The following is a 27714-nucleotide window of genomic DNA, read 5'->3' on the forward strand; positions in this document are numbered from 1 at the left end:
GTGAAAGATCAGAGATTTTACCCTACCTGAAAGCTAATTAATTATCTTTCTGAAATTTCATGAAAGGTAATAGAAGACAAAAGACCCCTGGGTCAGAGACAAAAGACAGTTCATTAATATCAGCAATTACCATAGCCAGAGTATCCGCATTTATGCACTAGTTTCCTAAGACCCAATTCTCAGTGGGTAATATGAAGAGAGTGAGTTAACACCTGCATTACTGGACAGAATTCTTGAGCTAAAATATCACCAACATTTTAAACTGAGCAGTATCTTATATTTATATGCAGGCATGAACTTAATAATAAAGAACTTAAACCTAAAGAGAAAGCTAGACTGAAGGCACCCTGGGGTTATTTATCATGTGTAGCTCTGGTAAAGAGTGGATAGATAGTTAAATACGACTAAGAACCTAGGCCAACAGGTTATGCAGAAAAGTGATATATTATCATCTATCGGTGTGTGCTCTTGGGAAAAAGAGCTGTTATAGTCAAATAGATTTATATATCCAAGGGATTATTTACTCTAAATACGTCATTGTTAAGAGAACCAACAATATATGGTCAGACACCCAAGGACTACCACCAGTGCTAATCCATTACTCCCTTATGTCTACAGAGTTAAGGTAAATTTAGTAGATTACATTATAGGCCTATAGTTTTCATCCCTCACTGTTTCAACCCTTTGTCATTTGACTTGGAAGTTCATCTTGTTAGAAATTAGTCTATCTTTCTATACTTGATTATTAGTTTGGCCATGTGACTTGCTTTGACAAGTAGTAAGGAGGTGTGATGAATGCAGAGATCATGTCTTTGTCAACAAAGCACATTAGTGTTTGCATATCTCCATTTGTTCTTCTACCATTGTTATAAAAGTATTTATCAACCAGCCTACTGGAAGAGAAGACAGGAGAAACAGGTCTGAGTCACAGCAGTCATCCCTATGTGGTCATCCTAGATCACCTTGTATGCTGTTTTATTGAAGTCTGAACATGAGGAAGCATGCAGGAAAAGAAAGTGCACCAATGAGAGATGAAGAACATGAAACTGAGGAAATCTGAAAAGGCAAGCAAGGTTCTTACCCCAATACAGATTCTTAGTTAATAAGAATTTGTACATTGTTGTCCAATATTTTTACCAATGTTATCATTGAAAAATGTTGTTTCATATCCTAGGAATGCTCAAACTGTTTTTGCTTCAGTCTTTCAAAAATGGCATGACTTTAATTAGTCAATTCAAACTCTTTTCCTGAGAAAAGTAGAAAACAGAAAAAGAATTGCAGCTTAGTCACAACAGTCAACCAATTCTATTATCTTCTTCTTATTCTGAGATTCTTAGTGGTAGCATTTTATATTTGAGACCATTACCTTTGAATCAATAATATCTAGTTTTGAACTCCAAGAATAAGATAATTAAATATATCTATAATTCAGATGAATCACAAACTGTTTTTCAACCATTATCTTCTCAACTAAGTTTCTTCAGAGGAACCAGTTTCTTTCTATCAAAATGAACCTAAAGATACATATGTATATATGTATATCCCCTGAACAGAGTTAATTTACATAAGAAGAGTCAGATATGTATACACACACACACACACACACACACACACACACACACATATAACCTAACTTACGTGTGTGTATATATATATATATATATATATATATATATATATATATATATATATATATATATATATATAACAAATAAAAGCAGTCCCTCTATCCTATCATTTCTATGGCAAATGGAAGATTGTAGTTCAGTTAGAAAAATAGTATAAGTGCAATGTAGCTAAGAATATCAGCTCAGCATTCATGTTCTCTCAGTGGAGAATATAAGCTACTAAATTTTATATCTAATCTGAACACCTACCTGGGACCAAAACAGGCTTCAAATAAACCCTCTTGATTCAGGGAACACTAATCTCCTGGCTTATGTCCTTAATTTGATCCTTTCTTCTCTTTTCTTCCAAACCCAAATAGATATTCTAATTGGACCCCATTTTTTCTCCATTACAGTGTGAAAGATAGCTCTCTCCCAGTTAATATTTATGGATTCCAATCATAGTTTTAGTGACCAAAATATAGGTACTCAGTCATTATTGGTGCTACTGTCACAAGTAAGTGTTAAAATTATTTAGAATTACTTTAACACACCCGAAAAACAGAGTAATTCCAAAAGTAAGTCGATTTTTTTAAAATGAATTAGCATATAGTTTGAGAAAAGCAGAATAGTCTTCATTACTTTCATTCTGTAGTATAATATATACATCTGTATTTATATTCTTTGTTTCCTTCATACTCTTTTGGATCATAAACACCAGGAAAATAGGCATTTGCCCATTGCATGACCTGACCTGAGTCAGTATGATTATGTTGGTCCAGGCCATGTAAAAATTAAATGTGAAAAATAATAAGGATCATTTCTGAGATGAAAATACTATATAATTGTAAAGTTCACTATAGTCATTTTAAAAAGGAAGAAAGAGAAATGTCTCTCATATCTCTCAATTAAATCTCACAAAAGTTCCTGATATTGATCACAGTTTTCAGAAAGTTAAGGCTTTATTTCAAATGCTTACAGATTTACATAATATGGAAGGAAGTATTCAGTGTGTCCAGCATTAAACAATAAAAATCTTTAGAGTCTAAACCAGAAGGAGAAATAAAGGAGAAAAAAAACTATATAAATTAGTAGTAAATGTTAATTTTTCTATAGTCACAAATGGAAACTTTAAAATAAATAAGCAAAAATAAAATAGAACATGACTAAGAAAATATAAGCTTTGTCCAGGTACCTGAAAAGTCAAAATAATTCAATACCATAATTTATAATTAGCCTTTAATTTTCTATGAATTTTAATTTACCACTAAAACTATTTGTTTTTTCTTCACTTAAACTGTATCTGAATAATCTGCATAAAGATTACCTTAAAACAAAGCATTTCATAAAATCTCTTTAGAATCCCAAGTCAGTTTACTAAAATAGATTTTTTTAACAGCATGGTTTTTTGAAGTGATTAAAAGGAAATAAAAATCAGAAGATATTTTGATTAGCACTAAAACATGGAATGTGAACACTCTGTATCACAAATTTGAGGGAAATTTCATTTAGATATAGTGCAATGAAAAAATTAATAGAGAAAACTCACAATACCAAATCACAACTTCTCCTTTTGAAAAAAAAAAATCCTCATTTTGAAATAATGAAGAAAAAGAATTTAAAGAATATCATGAAAACCCCACATTTGGAGTCATGAGACAAGAACTTACATAAGAAAGGTGGGGATGTTTTTTCTTTCACTTTTGATCCACAGTATTTTTAGGGAAGTGGGTTCAAGCATAAGAACTACTGAACAGAAAGCCTTAGAATGTTAAAGGCTTTCTCTTTCCCTGGTTCACAAGAGGAAAACATTTTTTTTTTAATTGATACAAAGTTGCCATAATCTAAAAGTGAGAAGGGCATATTACACAAATGGTACTACTCTATTCAGAAACACTTTCACTGCTTTGGGCCAAGAGAGGAAAAATTGTACTTCCATAGGAAACAACTAAAAAGTCATGAGATACTGTTACATACCTCTGACTACTGCCATTCTTGTTGATGCCATTGACATAGCACTCCACCTGGAGAGTGTTTCTCAAGTTTCCAATTAATAGGAATATCATGGTTCAAATTTCCCATAGTATTAAACATATTTACTTGTATCCCCTATACTTAAATAACTTATATTTACACAGATAAAACAAATCTGAATCAGGGGCTCCTCACAAGCCCTCCCTAAAGCACCCTCTTACTAACATCAATGGCTTCCAGTTTTCCAGTATGAATCAGCAGTTTCTCATGAGAACTGGCTCATTATCTTTTTATGACTTAAAGTCAGCTGTAATAGAAGGTCAAATATTGGAAAGACCAATGTAACACCAGGCAGAGTATAACGAAGCAGATGAGAATAACAGTCTGGACTTAACGGAGATACCCCCAAGCTGTCTTCACTTAATTGCCTCCACAAATTTGGCTCTCTGCCATGTCAATGGTTATTTAATTTTCTGGAAACTTGACATCTTTCTGCCATGTATTAGTAGAAAATATGTATTTGAGTATGAATGCCAGAACAGGGAAGATACTTGATTAAATTAAAAGTATAGCAATGCTAACAAATTAATAAGAGAAAGCAATCCCTATAGTAAATTATAAAACTCCAAAAAAGAAAAGAAAGATAAGAAAAGAAAGAAGAGACCATGATGTACAAAAGAAAAATACATACTTCAGGTAAGGTAGAAATAAAAAATAAATTGTAGGGCTTCCCTTATGGCGCAGTGGTTGGGAGTCCGCCTGCCGATGCAGGGTACGGCAGTTTGTGCTCTGGTCCGGGAGGGTCCCACGTGCCGCGGAGTGGCTGGGCCCGTGAGTCATGGCCGCTGGGCCTACGTGTCCGGAGGCTGTGCTCTGCGGTGGGAGAGGCCACAAAAAAATATATATATATATATATATATATATGAGAATTTAATAGAAATAAAATAGTCATGGTACATTTTTAACTCATTCCTTTGACTCTCCATTAATATATAATTTCTTGTACATTATCTTGCTTGATCCCCTAGTATTGGGTTAAATCTCCTTTGTATGTGTTCCTGTAATGTTTATTTCTTCTCCTTTGATGAATTCATTGTGCATGTAATTAGTTGTTTAAAATTTATTTTCTTTCCTAGACTGGGAGTTTATGAAAACAGAGATTGCAACTATCACCATTGTCTTCAAGAGTCCCTGGTGCCTAACAAATGCTCAATAAATATTTACTGAATTACAATAGAAACAAATGATTTACAAAGTAAAATATAATGACCTGAAATGATTAAAGACTCTTCTTATTAACATATTTATTACTAATATAAATGAAAATTGTCGATATAGGAAGAATTTCAGAAATCTTTAGTTTGGATCAGATATAAGAAAACAAAATAATTTTGACTAGTATATTTCAAGAGAATTTAACTATTAAACTTAGCCCAGAAATTTTATTTGTTCAGATACATTTTTCTTCCTTTAATCAAGCTTTTATAGCTTTCATCTACTACCTGTTTGCTCAATATATATTGGCACATCCCCAAGGTATCTTTAATTGAACTCATTAAAATATAGGTTTACATTTGCAGCTTGATCAATATTTCAGGATTGATTTTTTTAAATTTGTATAAACTTAGTAGCTTATTATAACCCTTGTAATTTCTCAAATACTTTTAAAATTAACTCATGTCATAATATTTGTTTAAACATCTCAAATATGTCAAAGGACAAAAATATTTAAATAATCACTGTACCTGTGATAAATGAAAATTCCACTTGGTATGCTATTTTACGTGTCCGTATGTTTATTCCGTGCTTTAAACAGAACGTTTTATTTTAAAGAAGTCATTCTCAATCTTTTTGCCTTGTGAAACATATAAGGGAGAACCTCTGATATAAATATATACATACATACATACTATTATGTAGACATCTCATGGTACTTTAGCAAAATTAGTGATTTGAAGATATGATAATAGAATAGTAATTTTCAAGTTTTGTTTGAAAGGGAATGCTGTTTTCTCTACAGATCTGATTTTTGAGAAACTTATTATCTTGATTTTTTTTTTATTTCCACAAAGAAAACTCGAAAGCAGATCATTAGTGTGCATAAATGTAATTTTAATTTTCTTTTTTTAATTAAAATACCTACTTGATAATTATTTTTTCAGTTATTCCATGTAGGCTAAAATATCATCACAAATTACTACTATACAAGATTCTAAGATGCATAGAGTGTTTGTACAGTAGGAGAATCATTTTTTTCACCATAAACAAATATTTGAGCCAACATTTATTGAAAAAAAAGAGCTCAGCTCTGCTTTTTTAATTGAAATGAATGTTTCTTTCCTATTCATATATTTTGAAAACTTACAAGGAAAAAGATAATATATTTCTGAAAAATAACTGATGTAAGCTACAATTATATGTAATATATGAAATGTAGGCTTTGAAGATTTGATTTAATTGATGTTAGTTACTGTTTTATAAAGAATGTGTCTCTGACAATGTGGAACAATAGACCTAATAAAATCATAATCAAAACAAATTAAATAAAAATATATTTTAAGACACATATGTACAAAACTGTGGAAAAATGTGTTCTTGCTATGTGACACATTCAGTTTCATGTACAGGTCTTGTGTTAGTTTCAAGAAATAGTCTTTTATCAGTATAGGCTATTCTTTTTTTATAGAAATGCAGAATTTATCAAGTAGCAGAACAGTAATCCTTATATTGAATGTGCTATCAGACAGCAATTCAAAACATTTTTAATCTTCTCTCAAAGCAGTTTCAATTTGTGTTAAAAAAGATGTAAAATGCAGTCTCATTTTATTCTAGAGTTATTATTACTGCTTTTCAATAACCCTTGAGACCTCTTGATATCTTACCTCATTCTCAAGCTTTTCATTGGCTGAGCTTTGCCAGGCAGCAAGAAAGAGTCTTTCTTTTTCCTGTTGGGCTTTGCTATCATTGTAAGGTGTCTCTTCCTTGGTCTCCACTCTATTTTAATTAAGGTTTCTCTTTATTAATTTTTACAATTTTATTGGTTCTATTTCTCTGTGGAACCCTGAACTCAAAGAGTTCCTCCAGGATGTTTTGTTTTTGTATATAAATAAAAATCTTCAGATATACCTTGACCTTTGATATCTTGGGAAGTTCTTTGGATCAGGAGTGTTTTCTTGAATTACACTGCAATTTACAAATCTTACAAATGTTAGGTAATATTTAACATGTCAACCTAGATAGAAAAACTGTTGCTTGTCAGTTATTACCAAAAAAATCAGTATTTTGTATCAGATTATAAATGTCACTTTATCATATTATTACCTCTTTCTATTGTATTTGTACATTGTTTCACACATAATACAAAAAGGCAGAGGCCAACTTAGATTATCAGCTCATGGAAAATGTACGAATAAGTAGCATTCCTTTTATTTGTCCTTTGTTCCACTAGTGTATTAGAATGTGTCATAATGTAATTATTCTTTGTCATCAATCTTATGAGAGTTGTTTATAGTCTTAGGCTTCAAATTGTTGTTTATTATGTCACTATTTCCTTACAAAAATTGTAGACATGATTGAATAAAATTTCATTAAACAATGAAACAAACATACATAATAAATCAATAGCAAAATCTAATAAAAACACAAAAACTTTACAATATACTTTACTTCTAAACTAGATAATCCATATTTTCCAATATTTATGGCAACAATGGCAACCATTAGGGTGCTGTTGAACTGGGATACATAAAATGCTTCCTTTAGAGTAAAAATTCCCTTTGATTTTTTGTTATACCAATTTGGTGTGTTTAGACCACTATATTAGACAGTAGCCTCCAAGGGGAGGTTGAAGTAAGTTCTTCCAGAAGGAAAGTAATAATATCGTCTCCTTGTAATACCACAATTACCGATTATCAATGGTTACCACTGTCACATCTAGAACTGACTCAGTCAAGTGAATATGTTCCACTGACACTGAGCTGCAGACCTGGAAAACCTCTAATGAAATCTCTAATGAGATTTCTCTGTCACTGTCCTGCATTAATAGAGAAATCAATAATTGTTTTATTTTCAATCATCTTACCTTGTAGACCCCTTAATGATGCCTCACAGAATCTTGGTTTGATAAATGCTCATCTAGAGTTAAAAATTACCTGAATTTTTACTAGGATGTTACATATTTCTTCTAATTTTCATTCCAAAGATGGGAGATACATTGAACAATTTCTCAAAATTATTGGTAAGACAATTTTAACATATTTTCATAATTTGAGTTCAAATAAATCATGTAATTACTCCTAACATCCCATCTATTTAAATAAAATTTTCACCCTAGGTGTGCTTAATGGAATAATGACTGTAATCATGTGTTAAAAAAAAAAAAGTACGTTCATATAAGTCTTTATTTTAAAGAAATATTCATAGATGAAATGATATATCTGGAATTTGATTCAAGATGATGGATGGGTAGTTGAAGTTGTATAGGTCAGATAAAATTGCAATTATTAGTTGTTAATTGTTAATTAGTTGTTAATTGCTAAGGCAATTAACTGAAATCTGTTCTAGATATGCTTAGTTATTAGCTTAGTTATTAGCTAATGATTAACTAGTTATTAGTTAATAACTATTAACTTAGTTATTAGCTAATGATTAATAATTAGTTATTAACTAATTTCAATTAATTGTTAATTAGTTGTTAATTGCTAAGGTAATGAAGAAATTCACATATGATTTATTTTACATATACTTTATAATTATTTTTTTCATAAAACAAAAACAGAACAAAGCAAAATAATGTGTAGGGAGCTTAACCATCTAGTATAAAAACATTGATTCTCACCTAGTTTCCTAATACTCAAAAATGTTAGTATCAAACAGACAATGAAATTGTACACCTTTATTTTGTCACTTTATTAGTAGTAAACTCCTTCTTAGAAGAGATCAAACAAAGCAATGTGGGCAAGTATATAAGTATGATTTCCTTTTGGCAATTTGCCATTTTAAATGTATTTTCCTCTTAGAGTATATATTCAAAATTAAAATATCCTTTTATTTTGTTTTTTAAAAACCCTTTTAGAAATAAGTTATATGAAAGTAACTGTTTGGGCAAAATTTTGTCCTCCTAAAATTCATGTGTTGAAGTTTTAACCTGCACACTTCAGAATGTGAGTGTATTTGGATAAGACCTTTAGAAAGGTTAATAGATTAAACTAAGATTATTAAGGTAGACACTAATCCAATATAACTGATGTTCTTATAGGAAGAGGAGATTAGGACACAAATAGACACACCAGGCATGTATATGTGCAGAGAGATTATCACATGAGGACATAGTGAGAAGGTGGGCATCTGCAAGCCAAGCAAAAAGGCCTGAGGAGAAACTAATCCTGCTGACACTTGGAGCTTGGCCTTCTACCTCCAGAATGGTGAGAAAATAAATTTTTGTTGTTGAGGCCACCCAGTGTAGTGTTTTGATGTGGTAGCCCTAGCAAAAGAATGTAGTAACTTTCCCTAAGTTTCTCTTTCACATACTCAATTTTCTTTTAATGTGTATATTAGTCTGCCAGGGCTGCCATGAAAAAATATCACATATTGGGTGGTTTAAACAGCAAATCTATCATCTCACAGTTATGGAGGCTGGAAGTCCAAGATCAAGGTGTCAGCAGGTTTGATTTATCCTGAGGCCTCTGTCCTTAGCTTGTAGATGGCTGCTTTCTAGTTGTGTCCTCACATGGCTTTTTCTCTGTGATACCAGTCATATTGGATTAGGACCCCACCCATGACCTACCTTAACTTTTATTGACTTTCTAAAGGCCTTATCTCCAAATACAGTCACACTGAGGATTAATGCTTCAGCACATAAATTTTGAGGGAACACAGTTCATTATATAAAAATGTCTATACATAACTTGAATTCATATGTTTATTTGTTTTTAAACATACATTTTCATATTCAGGAAGTGGGATATGGTTAAAAATAAATTTGCATAAAAATGTCTGGTTAAGACTATTGATCCAAAATTGATTTTTACTATATTGTGAATAACTGTGGTATTTAGTAGGATAATATTCTTTCTACTGTCTATTTCAAGATGTGGCACCAGCGTTTTAACTCTCTTCAATATAATATTTTCCTGCTATAATATTCAAAATTTTTAGCTACTTAAATGATAGATTATTTTATAGACCCTCTCTTAAAGCACCCATAACCCACTATGTATCTATTATTTTTTTTAACTATGAGGAAATCCTAGCACATTTATTATTGAAAACTGCCTCCCATTTGAACCTCATGAGCTGTAAAATACAGTTTGGATACAAGAAGAAAAATAGTTTAATTTGTAATCTGCAGAAAATGGTTTGTTCTGCTCTGGGAACTAAACCTAAAGAAATACCTTGACATAAATTCTCTGTTGTTTTAAAAATAATAGGCATTTAAGTAGATGGGTGAATTCTTTCAGCTTTCATGTAATATATTAGAAAGAAATCTTACTAAACATTTAATACTTCAGACAATATTTAATATCAGTCCTTCATTAAGGATTAAGTACTCTATCTAGGATAGCTTCTTAAAATAAAAGCAAAATTTTAAAAATCATTTATGAATAATTGCTAAATCTTGAATACTTATTTTCTCAATAACTATTTTAAAAATTTTATATTATATATTATGTATATATACATTATATGTAATATATATTATATATATATATATATATATCTCTTTAATTTTAGATTCAGAGAATGTGTTTAATTACTTCTATAGAAAAATAAGCCCCATAAAGTTTTAGTGTTGAACTTCTCTTATTTCCATCCTATATTTTGCTTGTTTAGTATAGAAATGATGGGAAAACCAAGATGTTGCCACTAAATGTGTATTTTTTTTATTTTTATTTTTTTTTGCAGTACACAGGCCTCTCACTGTTGTGGCCTCCCCCGTTGCAGAGCACAGGCTCCGTACGTGCAGGCTCAATGGTCCAGTCACTCCGTGGCATGTGGGATCTTCCCGGACCAGGGCACGAAGCGTGTCCCCTGCATCGGCAGGTGGACTCTCAACCACTGCGCCACCAGGGAAGCCCTAAACGTGTCTATTAAAGGAAAAACAACAACAACAACAACAAAACTAGTATCCTGGTATAATTCACATTAATTACCTCTAGTGAACTGCTCAGCTTCATTAGATTATGAATTTTATTCACATATTCTTTGTTTTTAATTTTATTTTTTAACACCTTTATTGGAGTATAATTGCTTTACAATGGTGTGTTAGTTTCTGCTGTATAACAACATAAATAATCTATACCATATACATATATCCCCATATCTCCTCCCTCTTGCATATCCCTCCTACCCTCCCTATCCCACCCCTCTAGATGGACACATAGCACGAAGCTGATCTCCCTGTGCTATGTGGCTGCTTCCCACTAGCTATCTACTTTACATATGGTAGTGTATGGACATATATTCACATATTCTTATCTCCTTTATATTGCTGCAATAAAGTTAAGTTATTACATATATAATATATTATTATTAAATACATATATCTTTAAACCTCAAGTTTTGAATGTTTAATGAACTAGTCATTGTTGTCACCATCTCTCAATTGGGCTACTTCAAAGTCTCCTAAATGAGATTTGTGTGTACATTTCAGTATTCTACATTCCAGTCAGGATATATTTTCAAACAAATATGGGATCATGTATCTCTCTTGCATGAAATATATTTTTTACTTTTCTCAAAAAACAAACAAACAAACAAACAAAAAACTGGTTGATCTTCCTGTCTTTCACCAGGTATTCCCTCTCCCTCTCTAAAACATCCATTTAGTCTATTTAAGTCATTTCCATTAATCTCAGTGCCTTTGTACAAACTAACTCACAGAACATCTACATTTATTTTGCTCTCCATTAGTTGGTCAGCATATCTCAAATATAATCTGTATATGTTATATATTAAAATATAAATGTGAATTGTTCAGAGAAATTTTCTTTGTGTCCTCAGGTTTCCAAAAACCTCATAGTTGTTTCTTCCCTAATAATATTTTATAGTAATAAATTCATATATATGATAATGTCTGTATCTTCCACTAGATTTTGAATTCCATGAGCCTAGGGAAAAAGTCTTTTTGTTCACCTTATATCCCACATCTATAAAAATGCTTAAAATATTAGGTACTCAATGGATATTTCTTTAAAAAGTGAATTAAAATCAAGGAGAGAGAAAGCATTTCAGGAATAGTAGAATAAGTGCTCCAAATCTGCATCTTTATAAAAAAGAATGAAATGAGAACACTAGCAAAAAATAGCAAAATAAAAAAATTTAGGGCTCTGAAAATAAAGTAACCAAAAGTTTACAATAATTTGAGACTATTTATTTAACTAAAATGAGTGAATCTCAATAAGAACAATGAGCTGGTGTTTACCTTGCACTGTTTCCATCCCCCTCTCCTTAGCTCTGTGGTAGTCTTGAAAACCAATTACTTCACAAACAAGATAGCTGTAAAAACCAGCACTCTAGCAGTCACTATAGGAGGCAGAATAAATTTGGAATTCCCTAAAAGCCCATCCACAGAAAAATCTCTTTATTGTTTTGACTTTGAATTCTGTCAGCATAAGCAGCTATAAACCCAGGTTTTTTGTCAAAAACAATTAGTAACAGTTTAACTTTGCAGCCTCAGGTAGAAATACAAGCTGAGGTAAGCAAAAGGCTGACTAAAATATTTAAAAATAATACCTAGGAAAGAAGAAGACAAAAGAGAGCTTTGAAAATGTCTGATATATTCCTGGGGATCTAGAAATCCATACACATGTGTAGGGTTATGCACATACCAAGGAAAGATCTAAGTAGGACAATATCTTACTCTGGCTGATCTTTAACTTCTGCACAAACAAGAAGTGAAGGCTAAGGAAAATATTTAGCTTACATAGTGTGGAAGATGTGCCTCAACACATACACAGGACCCCTAAGCAAAGTCTGAGAGATTTATTGGATCAAGGCATTTGAAGAAATCTTGTTTAATCATTAGCTAATAACTAAGCATATCTAGAACAGATTTCAGTGGCCACAAACACAAAAGAATACAGATTTTACAGTTCAGGAAAATAGCTAAATGGTCTAAAAAAAACAAACAGCAGCAACAACAAACTATGGGGAAAGAGAAGGATCTGACCTTCATAAAAGTCACAAACTATTTTTCAAATGTTCAGTTTTCAACAAAAATTAAATGTCTTACATTTATAAGACATGTAAAGAAACAGGAAATAATGAAAGATGTACTGGGTACCAAAAAAAAAAAATCAATAAGAATTTTCCCAAGGAAGCCCCAATACTGATCTTAAAAGAAGTCAGCTACTATAACTAGGTCCAAAATTGAAAGAAAACTATACCCAAAGAATTAAAAGGAAAATACGAGAACAATATATCACTGAAATAGTGAATACCAATTAAAGGATAGAAATTATAAAAGCAAGCCAAATAGAAATTTGGGAGTGGAAAAATACAATAAAGTGGAAAAAATAACTCTGGAGGAAAAACACAATAGTAGAACTGTGAGAAGAAAGAATCTAAACATGAATAAGAGAGGTCAACTGAGATTATACTTTTGAGGAACAGGAAGAAAAATAATTTAAAAAAATGAACAGAGATTCAAAGACCTATGGGACATCATTAAGCAAGCCAACATATGCATAAAGGGAGTCCCCAGGTAGAGAAAAGTGACAGAGAATATATAAGCTTCCTGTGGTTGCTGTATTATAGATGTAGTGGCTTAAAACACCATAAATATATTCTCTCACACTTCTGGATGCCAGAAGTCTGAAGTAAGTTTCCTGAACTGAGCTGAAATTAACACTTCAGGAGGACCACACACCCTCGGGAGGCTGCAGGGGCGAATCTGTTCTTCCTCTTGTCCAACATCTGGGCCTCCAACATTTTTTAATTTCTGACTGTGTTACTCTCATCTCTGCCTCCATGGTCATAGTACCTCCTCATCTTTTCAGTGTATCAAACATTCTTCTGCCTATCTCTTGTAAGGACACTCATAATTGGATTTAAGATGCATCTGGGTAATCCAGGATAATATTCCAGTATCAAGATCCTTAACTTAATTACATCTGAAAATACTCTTTTTTATATAAGGTAACACTTACAGGCCACAGGTTAATGACCTCATATTTGAGGGCATTTATTGTTCAAATGACTACAGAGCGAAAGAGGCCAAAGGATATTTGAAAAAAATAATAGCTGAGAACTTTCCAAATTTGATGAAAACATTATATTGATAAATGGATGACACTTAAGCAAATTAAATAAGATGAACTCAAAAATATCCACACCTATGAATAAATTATTGAAAGCCAAAGAAAGATAATGTTGAAAGCAGCAAGAAAATTGTGACTTATCCTATGCAAGAGCTTTTTAAAAAATATTTATACCTGGCTTCTCGAAAGAAACCAAGGAGGCCAGAGGTAACAATATTATTTTATTCAAAACACTGAGAAAATAAAACTGTCATTCAAGATTTCAATATGCAGCAATGCTTTCCCTCCAGAATGAAGGAAACAGTAACACAGTTGCAGATAAACAAAAACTGAGAACACTCCATCACTAGCAGACCTAACTTACAAGGAATACTAAAAGAAATATTTAAGTGCAAAATGGACACTAGAAAGTAACTTGAACATAAAAAACAATGAACACTTATAACGGTAAAACATCTTGATGGGGTTATAAGATTTGCAGGAGAGACTTAAAGGAGAGACTTTTATACTATTGCAATTAGTTTGGTATTCATCCAAACTAGATCCGTTTATGTTAATTTAATCCCAAGGGTGACTTCCAAGAAAATTACTCAAAAAAGAAAAAGAAAAAAAAAAAAAAAACAAGTAAAAGATACCATAATGGAATTAAAATAACATATTAGAAAATAACTATTAAATTTAAAGAGGGCAGTAATAGAGATATAGAGGTACATAAAAGATATATAGGAAACATAGCAAATTTCAGATGTAAATCTACATTATTATTGTAGTGCTTACAGTAAATTTAAACCAACTAAACACTGTATGCTCTTTACAGGAGAAACACTTTAGACTCAAAGACACAATAGAAGGTATAATTATGGGAAAAGATAAAACAGTCATAAAAACACTAATCAGAAGAGAGTTTGAGTAATTATGGTAAAATGAGAAAAAAATAGTCTTTAAGGTAAGAATTGTTCCTGCAGACAAAGTTGGACACTTTATGATGATAAAAGAGTAAACCTATCAGAAAGGCATAGTTATATACTTGTTATAACATCAAAGTTCTAAATTACATGAAACCAAAGCTATAGAATTAATGGGAGGTATCCACAATTTCAACTACAGTAGTTAAAGACTTCAATACCCTACTTTCAATAATAGAACAGTGAGACATATTATAAAATATGTTTCAAAATATTGAATGGTTTAGGTCATACAATCTATATTCTCTACCTACAATGGAATTAAATTAAAAATTAATAATAAAAATAAATTTGGGAGATTCAAAAATGTGTGTAAATTAAGCAATACACTTCTAAAAAACTAACTGATCAGATAAAAAATTACAAGGGAAATTATCAGATCAATGGAAACAAAATTATAATATACCAAAGGTTATGAAATGCAGTTATAGCAGTGCCTGTAAGGAAATGTATAGCTATAAATACCTATGTTAAAAACAAAAAGAAAACATATCAATACAATAACTGTACTTCCACCTTAGTAAAGTAGGAAAAAAGAAAAATTGAACCCAAAGTAAGCAGAAGGAGAGCATAATAAAGATTAGAGTGGAAAAAAATAAATAGGTTATATAAGAATAATAGAAAAAAATAAGCAGAACCAAAAGTTTACTCTCTAAAAGATTAACCAAATTGACAAAAGTTTATCTAGACCTACCAGAGAGAGGAAGAAAGAGAGCAAGAGAGGTAGAGGGAGGCACAAAACACTAAAATCAAGAAAAAGAGGATTATAGGAAACTACTATGAAAAAACTATATTCTAACAGATTTGTTAAACTAAAGTAGACATATTTCTAAAAAGACATGAAGAAGACATACATAATCCCAATAGATCTAGAATAAGTAAAGAGATTGAATTTAGTAATCAAATTCCAGCCAATAGAAGCCCAGGCCCTATGGCTACAGTAATGAATTCTTCCAAACTTTTAAAGAAGAATAAAGATTAATGCTTCACAAACTTTTCCAAAAAGTAAAAGAGAATGGAAAGATGTTCAACTAGTTTCTTGAGGCCCAAATTACCCTGCTACTAAAACAAGACTAAGGACTCACAAGAATAGAAAAATACCCAATATCTTCTCTAAATGTACACTCAAAAATCTTTAAGAAAATACTAGTAAATTAAATTCGGCAACAAATTAACAGAATTATATATCATGACTAAGCAGGATTCATCTTAACAATGCAGAGTTGGTTTAACATTTGAAAATTTATCAATATATTACACCATGTTAATAAAGAACAAAAAAACAATATTTTCTCAGCAGTAAAAGGAAAAAATTTTGACAAAACCTCAACATCTTTTCATATTTATTAAACTAATAAATGAGTTCAACAAGGATGTAGCCTACAAGATCTATATATATAAATCAATTATATTTCTATACCCTAGAAATTAACAGTTAACAATCCAAAATACGGAATTGTCCCTTCAAGAATCAAGTGTGATGGAAGATACAGGATGGAAGATACGCAAGTGTGATGGAAGATCCAAGAAGGGAATTGTCCCTTCAAGAATCGAGTTTTCTTCATGTAGTGTGATGGAAGATACAGGATGGAGAGTTTGCCAAAGTTCACACTGGAAAAAACACATTTCCTCTTTGAATTAGCACCTGCAATCATCATGGAATACTCTAAGCCTGTAAAGTCACTACCATTATGGTTATCATTTCCAGATAAATGGGGAATATCAACTATGCTCAGTCTCACAACTAATAATCTGAGGAGTTTTATTGACTAATCAGATCATCTATTGCTTCATTTCTTTACTGGGATGGGAAAAAAAGCTATAAAATATCATTACAATATCACCTAAATTTCACACTGCACATAAAATAAATGTTAATTGAAAATCAATCATAGATTTAAAGAAGTATAAAATATAACTATAAAATTTTAGATGATAGAGACTAAAATCTCATGATCTACAGCTTTCTTAGACATGACACCAGAAGCACGATGTATTTAAAATCAAAAAGATAAACTGACTTCTTCAAAATAAAGTTATATTTTTCTATGAAAAATCCTGTAAAGAGAAGGAAAAGACAAGTTACAGGCTGAGAGAAAATATTTGCAAACCACATATCTGACAAAGGACTTACTTAGAATATGTAAAGAAGTCTCAAAATGCAACAGTAAAAATCCAATTATAAAATAACAAAAGATATATGGAGACATTTCATTGATAAGGATATCACATGGCAGTTAAGAACATAAAAGGATGTTCAACATCACTAGACATTAGGGAAATGCAAATTAAGACTACAAAGAGACATTACTACACATCTATTAGAACAGTTAAATTTAAAAAAAGAAAAATCACAGAAACAATACCAAATGTTAGTGAGGATACAGAGAAACTGAATTTTTCATACACCACTGGTGGGATTGTAAAATGGAACAGCCACTTTTATAGTTGTTTGGAAGCTTCTTAATAAATTAAACATGATATCACATGATCCATCTATTGTGCTTCTGGGCATTTAACCCAGAAAACTAAAAATGCAAAATTCTCTACAAAAATATTTATAGTGTGTTTGTTTATAATAGCCCCAAACTGGAAACAACCAAAACATTCTTTAATAGGTGAATGGTTAAACCAACTACAATGCATTCATACAAAGGAATATGACTTAGCCATTAGCATAAATAGACTGCTTGGTGCAAGTAAAAATTTCAGTGGAACTCAAAGGCACTATGCTTAATGACAAAAGACAATCTCAAAGGTCAGACTGTATGAAGTAATCTATATAACAACGTTGAAGTGAAAAAAATTATAACAATGGAAAACAGACTAGTGATTGTCTAGGGCTAAGGAACTGTAGGAAGGTGGGCATTACAGAGGGGTTCCAATTTCTCCACATTCTCCCAACACTCACTATTTTCTGGTTTGTTTGATTTTTTTTTTAATACCTACCCTAACTGGTGTGAAATGGTACCTCTTTATTCTGATTTATACTTTTTATAATGACTAAAACTGTTGAACATTTTTTATGTGCTTCTTGGCCATTTGCATAACTTTTTTAGATAAATACCTATTCAAATTCTTTGCCTATCAAAAAAAGAAAATTGAGCTGATTCTTTTCTTGTTGAGTTGTAAAAGTTCTTTATATATGCTGGATATAAAACCTTATCTGATATAGAATTTGCAAGTATTTCCTCTTATTTTGTAGGTTGTCTTTTTACTTTCTGATAGGGTCCTTAGATGCACAAAGGCTTTTAAATTTAATGAAGTTCAATTTATCTTTCGTTTATTTGTTGCTTGTGCTTTTGGCATCTGAGCTATAATTTCGAAAGAGCTCTTCTAAGAAATTCTCTTTTTTATTTTAAAAGTTCAATGTATTTTAAGGTATAATTGTATATTAGTTTCTAAAATTTTATAGTTAAAATTTAGCTATTTTTATATATTGTAAAGATGGTGTGTTCCATTTTTAAACATAGCATGTAGAATATTTTATGGATACAAATAAATTATTAAATAAGTTTTCATGCTCATTAGATATTATGGCTACTGCACAGTACAATAACATTGTGGCAAATAAAGTAATCTCTTCATAACATCACACTGTGGTTGTAAAATATAACATCTTTTCAAAAACATCAGGTCCTTAAAGGAATGATTTGAGAATTAAATCTGATTTTCAAATTGGAAGCTGCACAAGGTAGCAGAAAGATTCAGGAGCAAAAGATCAGAATTCTTCATTTGAAGGCTTGTCAGTTACTTACTATTTGACCTCGGGCAATTTACTTCTTCACACCGAGTATCATTTTTCCCAAATTGGATATTACAATATCTGACCTAGTTATCTTAAGGAGAGTCTTCAGAATTAGAAAAGAACAGTTACAGAGAGCTTTATAATTTGCACGCCTTGAGTAAACTGAAGTTTTTATTGTCATCTGCATGGCTTGGATATTGAAACCGCACAAGGTAAAAACTGGGTTCAAACACAAAGAAAATTTTGATCCTGATAATTTTGTTATCTTTTCAAACTCGAGTAATTCAGAAGGAAGAAGTTCCATGGTGTCTTGATTATCCCATAAATGTACAAAGAAGCTCAGCCTGCTTCCATGTCAGTTGCTATTTATGGTGCCGCGCAAAAGTGTGCTATGTTATTTTACAAGTGGAGGAAAAAACACTGCTAACACACAATTTATTGTGTCTCCATAATATTGCATTCTTATAGCTGAAAGCCTTCATGAAAATTTGATGATGTTAAATTGGTACCTTCTCATTCCAGCTATTAACTTCAATTGATAGTTTATACCTCTATGGAAAAAATGGAAATACAGTACAACTTTTAAAACTTACTTTATTCTGAAATCTAAATACTCATTGAAAGAAAAGCCAACAGACCTAAATGGGTTCAACAGATGAGTTGCACTCCTTACTTATCAAAAAGTACCAATGATCATCTCAAGGTAGAGGTGACCAGAATAAGCGTCATAGGTCAGTACAATCGCCCCTATAATATTAGAATTTTTTGAAGAGCATAAACTAGGTGACCTGTGAAATATTCTCCTTTTTGTTTCTTTCTTCCACAATGTAGGGCTCACCTCGTTATAATTATGATTGTCATCATTTGCTTTTCCTTAGCTATATCCCTACTGCTGTTTAAAATTAATAGTTTTCTTTCTTGTCCACATCAGATCCAATTGTTCATTTAAATTTAACGTTTTTAACAGGACAACAGAAAACAATGTTTCGAGAAAACAGATTTTTCTCATTGTGTTTGATTTACCTTTAGGATTAAAAAATATATTATAATCCAAGTGGTTTCAAAGGTTAAATAGGTATTATAAAAAGCATTATTGAAAACTTATTAGGAACAAATCCTGCTACTAAACTACAGATGTAGAGGATGGATGGTCCTAGAACAGCACACTGTGACAATTCCCAAGTGACTGTGAGTAATCTATCCTGAAACATACATAAAAGAACTGAAGTGTTTTGTTTCCTTCTCCTGTCAATCTTCAGTTAATACCCTCTATACAGAGAGGAAACGCAAATCAAAGTTGCCTAGTTAAAAAAAGAAAAAAAAGCTGTTTTCAGATTAACTTTTCAAATATCTTCTTACACTGACCTATAAAACTGTAGGAAAATAATGAGGGTCAGATGGATGAGGGGTAAACAAGATAAAACCTATTATAACATCCATAATAGTGGACCAATAGCGCCATCTATTGCTTCAGATACATGTCTATTATACATATTACAATCTTTGTGTGATAAAATAATGAAGAAATTATACTATGCATTTATTTTGTCATTTTATATACTTGCAAATGTCATAAAATTAATAATTACATTTCAAAATTTATTATGTTATATATAGCACATATTTATTACATATTAAATTTATTATATTTTTAATCTTTTAGGAGATAGTGTCAGTTTATTAAAATTTATACTCTTTCTAAGGAGTTGTATATCTTCTACACAAAGTGTGAGTGTAGGACAGTGCTAGATGTACAAAGTATTAATACTGAGTACAGATTATTGATGCTGTATATAAAGTGTTTAGCATAAAAATCAATCTGAATATATATACATATAATAAAAGTATACTAAGAGTTTGTCAGCTATATTAAAACTGTGCTCAATTTTATGCAAAAGTTGCTTGAAGAAAGGAATGAGAAAAAGAAAATATCCCCAGATCCACTGTCAAGATATTCTTGCAGCAGTTCTCCAACTTGCAGTATCGCCCTGGGTTTCATTTTGCCTCATGTTTTGTTCTAATTGAAGTAACTGACTATAGTTAAAGCTAATCTTGTTTACAGAGATCTGGTTATCTGCTTAGACCCATTCCTAATAAAACCATGGTTGCCAGAAATAATGGAATGATGTCCTGAATTTGTTAAAGACAAAACAAACACACAACAATAAAAATGTTAATTTAGACCCCTATACCAGCAAAAATGTTCTTCAAAAAAGAAAGTTACTTAAGCTTAGATGATTTGATGCTAGCAAACGCGCTCTACAAGAAATAGTAAAGATGGAAAATGATCTCTGATTGAACTATATTACTGCAGGAAAGAAGAAAATGATCAGAAAGGGAAACTTTGACAGATAATAACTGTTTTAAGTTGCAGTTATAACTAAGTATATCATGTGGGATTTTTTACATTGTCATTACTAAGGTATAATTTACATGCAATAAAACTCACCAACTTTAAAGTACAGTTCCAGGAGTTTTGTCAAATCAGTGCAGCCATATAATCATCACAATAATCAGCACACACCACAGTTCCATCACCTGAGAAATTTCCCTTAAATGTCCTTTGTAGCTATAGTTAGCTTCTTCATACATCCAGCAGTAATCTGTTTTCAGATTTTGATAGTTTTGCCTGGTCTAGAATATCGTATAAATAAAATTACAAGGTAGGTAGCATTGAGTTTGGCTTCTTTCACTTAGTATAGTTCATTTGAAATTCATCTGTGCTACGGAGTGCATCAATAATTTGTCATAGTAAGTATATGTCTAATGTTGTAAAAAAAACACTGCCAAACTATTTTTGCAATATTTGTAATATTTTGCATATCTGCCAGCAATGCATGAGAGTTCCTTTACTCTGTGTTCTCGTCAGCACTTGGTATTGTTTGTCTGTTTAGATATTGGAATAGATATACTGTGATACTTCAGTGTGGCTTTTAGTCTGCAATACCCAAATGACAATGATGTTGAACATCTCTTTATGTGCTTGACATTTGTATATCTTATTTGGTGAAGTGTCTGTTCAGCTCTTATATCCATTTTTTTATTGGGCTCTTTATCTTTTAATGGTGTGTTTGGAATTCTCTTTATTCTGGTTACAGATCCTTTATCAAATATATGATAAAAGCCAGACTGTGACTTTTCTTCCTTCTCCTAACTGTATTTCTATTAAAAGAAGTTCTTAATTTTGGTGAAGTACAATTTATGAATTATTTTGTAAGGAAATGTGCTTTTAGTGCCATGGCTGAGAAATCATTGATTATTCCAAGTCACAAAGGTTTTCTTGTATGCTTTATTCTAAAAATTTTTAAGTTTAAAATTTTAGGTTTTACTTTTAGTAAAATTACCATAGCTTTATATTAAGTTTTGAATTCAGGTTATGTGAGTCATCAAAATTTATTCTTTTTTTTTTCCAAAACGTTTTAGCTATTCTAATTCATTTGTGATTTTACATGAATTTGAAAATCAGACTGTTCAATGTTAAAAAAGTTCTGCTAGGTTTTACTGAAATTACAATGATTTTTTAGATTTTTTAAATCACATTGGGAAGAGTATAGCATATATCAATATGTGAGAATATAGCATCTTCTAATCAATGAACACAGTATCTCCATCATTTACTTACATCTTCTTTAATTTATTTCATCAGTGTTTTGTAGTTTATAGCACATAGACATTACACATATTTGGAAGATTTATACCTAAAAGTGTTTCATGTATTTTAGAGTGAAATTATAAGTGGTACTCTGTTTTAAGTTTTGATCAACAACTGCTCAGTACTATTATATTAACTTTTTTTTTTAATATTAGCCTTGTAACCTGTGACCTTGCAAATTGAAGTGTGTTTATGCGTGTGTGTGTGCATGTTTATAGATTTTTGTGATTTTCTAGGTAGATATTCATATCCTCTGTGAGACAGATAACTTTATTTCATTCAAATTGTACTTATGTTATTTTTTTTATTTTTTTTATTTTTTTATTATTTATTTATTTATTTTTTGTGGTACACGGGCCTCTCACTGTTGTGGCCTCTTCTGTTATGGAGCACAGGCTCCGGACATGCAGGCTCAGTGGCCATGGCTCACGGGCCCAGCCGCTCCACGGCACGTGGGATCTTCCCGGACTGGGGCACGAACCCATGTTCCCTGCATCAGCAGGTGGACTCTCAACCACTGCACCACCAGGGAAGCCCTTATGTTAATTTCTAAATTAATTAATTTATTTATGCTGCGCTGGGTCTTTGCTGCTGCAAGTGAGCTTTCTGTAATTTTGGCAAGCCGGGGGCTACTCTTCATTGCGGTGCACAGGCTTCTCATTGTGGTGGCTTCTCTTGTTGTGGAGCCTGGGCTCTAGGTGCGTGGGCTTCAGTAGTTGTGGCATGTGGGTTCAGTAGTTGTGGCACACAGGCTTAGTTGCTCTGCAGCATCTTCCCAGACCAGGGCTTGAACCCATGTCTCCTGCATTGGCAGGCGGGTTCTTTACCACTGTGCCACTAGGGAAGCCCTACTTATGTTATTTTTATTTATTTTATTTTTCTTAGCACACTGACTAGAACCTTCATATGATATGGAATAAAAATCATGAGAGTAATTATCTTGGCCTTGTCCTTAATCATAGAGCGAAATCATCTCCAGGTTACCTGGCTTAAAAATCTGACACCTAATACCTATAAAATATATGTGAAAGATACAATAAATATTCTATATTTTAAATATGATAAAGCTTAATTTAACTTTATTTTCAATATATATGTAAATTTATGTTAATATACATGTGTATTTGCATATATTGCTTACAGATATGCATATTAATAAAAATTATCTCATGTTCCATTTGTACTCTGATGCAGTATTCTGTAGAAAACCTCCTTGGTATGTATACAATCCACTCAGCAGGCTACTTCCATCTAAAGCTAAGCCCAGCCTATACTTATTCTCATCTTGCACTCCCTAATACAGGGATAGAAATAAATGTGTTTCCAGAAAAAAAGATGTCTGTATATACATATTAGGGGAAGAATAGGACAGCAAAATTTTCTGAGATATTTTCGGAGATATTAATTTGTGTTTTGGTCTTTCTATGGTTGACCACTCCATCTGCCTAAAAGCCAAAAGGCAAGACATTTATATTCCCTGAATCAGGGAGCTTTAGTTTGCAAGATCCAAAGAAATATATATTTGAAAAAAATGTATTATTTATTTCTTTGAGTGTCTAAACTTTTCAGAAAATTATATCATGAGAAAGAGGTTTAGGAGAGGGCCTTAGAGAGAGTACAGTCCTGCAAGTCTAGGAACAAGTACAGCACAGCAAGTCACTTACATTTGCACTTCATCACACCCAGAGTATGACACATATCACCAGCTCCACATCTATGGCTCTGGAGTCAGCTTTATCACATTGAGTCTTTTTTATTGCAGGAACCTCCTAAATGGTCTCAATGTTCTCTCCTGAATCTGGCAGAACACAGCAGCCAGGAGTAGATCTTTTGAAATAACCGCACTCAGAATAAAATCAAGCTCTTTGTTTCCTTTCTGACTTCATTCCTCATCACTACCAAGCTATTGAAATGGAGAAGAAAACCAAGATCTAGCTCCAACTTTAGTGGAAGCTAAAGCTGCACTGGACCACATGGATTTCATTATTTAATACACAGAGGACTATGTGTTCCATATCACAACTTTGAATTTTAAGAGCAGAGAAATTGTCTTCTTTTGTGTAGTTTGCTTTGGAATTGTTCTGTAGAAAGCCATTTCTTAATGAAATCCTAATTTTCTCAAATAGTTAGGTTTGGCACAGTATGAAAAACAGGATTTATACAGAGATCATAAAATGTACAATTGTACATTTCTTTCTATGTACAATTATTTACAGGTTTACAAATTTTTTCAAAAATGTTAATTTGCACACACAAAAAGCACAAATTGAATGGTTGAGTGAACACTATCAGTATACTTAGGTATATTTAGTTATGATGGATGGATAAAGAGAGAGATGAACTGGCATATACAAATGATTAATAAAAATAAAAGAAAAGGGGCTTCCCTGCTGGCGCAGTGGTTGAGAGTCCACCTGCCGATGCAGGGGACGCAGGTTCATGCCCCGGTCCAGGAAGATCCCACATGCCACAGAGCGGCTGGGCCCGTGAGCCATGACCACTGAGCCTGCGTGTCCGGAGCCTGTGCTCCGCAACGGGAGAGGCCTGCGTACCGCAAAAATAAATAAATAAATAAATAAATAAATAAATAAATAAATAAATAAATAAATAAAAGAAAAAACTATAGTTTATAAAATGTACCTGATATTATGCAAGATTTCAGATTTATTGACTGATAGGTTAGCATTCGTTAATGTGATGTAATGAATAATTGGGTACAGGTTAAGTTGCTATGAAAGAGACCTTACTTAAGACATAGTGCTTTAAACTTATGATATTTGTCTCTCACCTAACAATATGGCTGATCTGGTAGCTTGATTGTGTCAGGGACCTAGTCTTGATCCATTTTGAGTTCTGTCATTCCTACATGCTATTGCCCATAGGGTTAATGATATCCACCAGCTGAAATAAATGAACTGTTGTGTCTATAATTGAGTTTTCCTAAGAAATTTTCCAATCAGTCTTCCTTTAGCAAGGCCCTTTTTAATATTCTGCAACAGCTGATTGCCTGATTAATGTCCCATAAAATGCATAATTTGCTATTATGAATGACCTGAATTTTTGCAGGAAAAAGTATAGACAATATTATATGTGACATATTAGCTATAAATTATATTTTGCCAGCATTGAGTCCAAGTTTAAAATATGCAAACATTCATAATAAAAATCCTTCCCTTTTGAATACTTCAAAAATGTTTTCTCAAAAAAAAAAATGTTTTCTCATAGCTGAAACATATATCAGAATGTGTTGTTCTTAATCATTTATGAAAGATTACATCTGCTTGATAAAACAATGACAAAATTGCAACTGTTGCTATTTTCATATACTGAAACAATGTAGTCCTATGCTTGCAATCAACAAAGTAAGATCAAAATAGTCATAGGGAAACTGGTCTAGTTACTTTACTGTCAGAATAAGATTTTACTGAATGATCACTTCTAAATGCTTGAAGATATATTTAATGGGAGAAAATGAGTTAGAAGAGGTGTTTCAAACTATATTTTGAATATATAATAATCATGTATCTTTAGTGTTTGATTTAAATAAAATTGTGATGTAACAAATACAACTTTTGATTATCTATTATAATATAAATGAATATAATGAGCTAACGCAGATAAGACAGCGTTTGACATGTGGTAAACATTCTGTAGCCATTAGCTGTTGTATATCTTACTTGTTATATATCTTACTGTAAATGTCTGCTGAATAGAATTAGATATATTCCTAAGAGGACAGAATCAGTCCATGCTTCCTCTCTAGTAGCCATGAATTACGTGAAATAATGCAAAACATATTTTTCTACTTGGTATCCTACTTATTACATAAATGCATTATCCAGTACAATATTGAGAAAATAAATATCAAATATTTATGATACTTACATCACAGAATCAACTGTAATTAATGAGGCATCAACATGGTCAAAATTGTATTAATATATTGTTATAGGATATTGCAAGTGAATACAAAATTATTATAAGTACACTGTTTGTTCTTCATTCAAAAAAAAAGAATGGCACTATCAATCAAGAGCCCTTAGTTCTTACATTATTTTCACTCCCCCAATTTCTTTAAGTCTCAACATTTCCTTGGGCTAAATAAGCCAATATTACCTGTCCCTACATACATAAGGACACAGACACTAAGTGAAATGAAGATATTTTGAAATCTTTGAGAAAAAAATTACTAAAATGATTCATGTAAATACTTCATATTAGAATTTAGGGAAATTTGTACTGATATCAACATTTAGGCATATAAGAATAAAAATGAAAAAGACCCTCAAAAAATATATACACTAATTTCATTTAAATAGGCTATTATAAATGTTTACTTTTTTACAAGTCAATGTTAATTTTTATAATTCAATTATATGTCTCCTTGTATTACCATAGATTCATTCCTAATATATAAAGTGAACAATTTATTGTACAATTTTTATTGCTAAAACTCTCAGAAAACTTGCTTTATGGGGCATTCTGTATTTAAAATCAAGTCCTCAAAAAAAGAGATTATAGTCCCAAGTTCAGCTAGGCTGCTTTCTTTAAATCTATATAAGAAAATAAGAAATATTCCTTTGTTCTCATAAATTTGTTTTAATTTATCATGTATTCTAGTAAGAAGAAAAATGTAGTCCAAATTTGATCATTATTTTCAAATCTGCTACAGGCCTCAAAACAAACTTGTACCCAAATTGAAGGATTTACCAGATTCAAAATATTGCTTTTTGTTATTTTTATTGTTATTGTTGTTATTTTTGTTGTTGTTCTACTCTTATTTTATAGTATTCTATCTTTCTCACTTGGACGTTTTTTTACTTGTGGGTCATCAAAAACCTTTTCTGAAAGACTGTGTATATTGAGAATATTTATTTGGAGGAATATATATATATATACACACACACACACACACACACACACACACACATATACACATACTTGTACTATATTGGACATATATATACAGTGACACATTTACATCTATATATGACTATATTTATATGTACATGTAAACAGATTATATATGTGATTAGGTACAGATAATAATATTGATGATATAAACCAGAGGTAGGCAAACTTTTTTCTGTAAAAGGCCATACATAATATAAATATTTTGGTCTTGTGGGCCATACAGGTCTCTATTACAACTGCCCAACTGTGACCCTGTAATACTGTAATATGTAAGCAATCATAAACAATGTGTAAACAAAAAAGCATCACTGATTTTTAACAACACTTTATTTACAAAAATAAGTACCAGGCTAGATTTGGCCTACAGAGTATATTTGCTAACCCCTGATATACCTAATAGATATAGGTACAAAATGGATAGAGATATGTAACAGCCTGTGTACTCATAAACTACTTTATTTATCTTTTCTTCTGACCTAAGTTCTCATATGTTTGCCAAAACATAATATAATAATTTCCAAACCCATTAAATAGCCATATAAATTCTCATTAATTGTGGGGATTACATTAATCCTTTCATGAAAATAAATTTTAA

This window comes from Tursiops truncatus, chromosome 4 (genome assembly GCF_011762595.2).
Source record: "Tursiops truncatus isolate mTurTru1 chromosome 4, mTurTru1.mat.Y, whole genome shotgun sequence".
Classification (NCBI taxonomy): Eukaryota; Metazoa; Chordata; class Mammalia; order Artiodactyla; family Delphinidae; genus Tursiops; species Tursiops truncatus.